Below are 2,130 nucleotides of genomic sequence, written 5' to 3' on the forward strand. Positions count from 1 at the left end.
TTGGAATTTAATTTGGAATTTGCAAAATCCGTTTATTTATTAGAATAAAACACTGAATATGAAAGAAACAACTAAGTGCTTCACAAAAAATCAAAAGATCATCTTCCTAAACAATAAATAGCTACATAGTTATAAACAGGGTGGGGGATGCCTTGTGGGCATTAAACAGTCTCACCAATCATCCTTTGATAGAAAGCCCCCATTATACCTCAGAAAATATCCCATTTCCTTTTCACTGCTTCCCAATTTATGATCTTTTAGAAACATTAACTGTTCTGTCGAAATAACAGAAATTCCTTAGTCCTTACAGGACTTTATGAGTTATTTGTGGGGATGAGAACTGGTAACTTACATTTTTAAACTTTTTATTTTATTTGTTTATTTTTTTAAAGTTTTTTTTAAGATTTTATTTAAGAGAGAGAGAGCAAAGCTGGAGAGGGAACATGAGTGGGGGAGGGGAGAGGCAAAAGGAGAGGGAATAGCATTAGCAGGGGAGCCCAACTCCTGGCTCAGTGGGGGGCTTGATATGGGGCTCCATCCCAGGACCCTGGAATCATGACCTGAACTGAAGGCAAACACTTAACTGACTGAGCCACCCAGGTGCCCCATTTTTTAAAGATTATTTATTTGAGAGAGAGAGAGCACATGCATGAGCAGGGAGGAGGGGAAGAGAGAGAGGGAGAAGCAGACTCCCGGCTGAGCGGGGAGTCCAACTCAGGGCTCCATCTCAGGACCACAGGATCAGGAGCCGAGCCGAAAGCAGATGCTTAACGTACTGAGCTACCCAGTTGCCCCTAAATTTTTTAATTTAAAGTGATTACACTCATAGGAAGTTGCAAACATAGCACAAAGATGTCTGTATATCCTTCACTCAGCTTCCTCCCGTGGTGATACTTCATATTAGCTGTAGTGTAATATCAGAACCAGGAAATTGACATTGGTGCATTACTGTTAGCAAGACAACAGACCTTATTTATAATTATCACTATATTTTTTAAACCTGAGTACACGAGTGTGTGTATAGCTCTATGTAGTTTTATCGCATGTATAGAATCATGTATCTAGGATTTTAATTTAAAGAACAAATATCCTGATGGCTGCAATTTCCATATTAAACGTACACTGATGTAATAATTTTGTAAGTATCCTCCAGATTTCAAATACTCTACTTCCATAGACGTTTTCCCGTGCAAATGTTTGTCTTGTTGCTCTTAAATATCATGAACTCATTCACTTTGGAATTACCTATATGTAAAAGTTGCTATGGAAACAGAAGTCTTGGCATTTTATAAAGCAGGATGTGACATTTGGGTGGTTCTCTATGGTCATCGTTTTGGGAATCTGTGTTGACTTTCCATATTAGTTTTAAAAAGTTCTGCAGGTAAGTGTGTTTGTTTGTCAGTGTAATCAGACTTGGACAGGATTTTTATGCCACCAGGGCCAAGATCTTACTGAATAGTTCCTTGTACTTTCTAACACTTAACAGACTCATGGTCCATTTTTGTTCTCACATAGGAATAGTCACTCTTTAAAATAACATATTGCCAAAGATGGTAATGACCCTTTCCAGGCAATTAAAATCAACCCGAACAATATAGCTAGTGATCTCATCTGATGGCTGCTACTCACTTGGGCTGGCTGCTTCTGTGAATATAAAGCAGCAGAAAAGTTGCTGATTACTAGTCGTTACCAATTCCAGTGAATATTCTGAAGGCTCTGGAATACAGATAAGGCCCATTTGTACCAAATTCGGGTGTGTGCTACAACAGACAGCACCGCTCTTACCCCTTCCCATTCCCTTTGCCTACAAAATTGTTTACATTTATATATGTTAGGCAGTTTGTCATATTTCTCTATTATTCTTAGTGAAGCTTTGCTAAGAGTTCTTTTATTTTGCTAAGAAAAACCACCAAGAACTGTGTGCATCATCAGCGGTATAATTTTGAAATTTGAAGCTTGTCGGTCAAAGATTTTTTCTCTTTCTCACTTTCTTATGCCACTAAATAACATTTTTCTCATGTGCAATGGAAAGATATACATGTTTATATTTAGTACTAATTTATTGGATTATTTCACCAATATTAAACAAGAATTACCCTGGTGGAATTGATTCTGTGGCACTTAGTGGCA

This window comes from Eumetopias jubatus, unplaced genomic scaffold, assembly GCF_037043125.1.
Source record: "Eumetopias jubatus isolate StellerSeaLion01/CBP00866 unplaced genomic scaffold, mEumJub1_p1.0 scaffold_1, whole genome shotgun sequence".
NCBI lineage: Eukaryota > Metazoa > Chordata > Mammalia > Carnivora > Otariidae > Eumetopias > Eumetopias jubatus.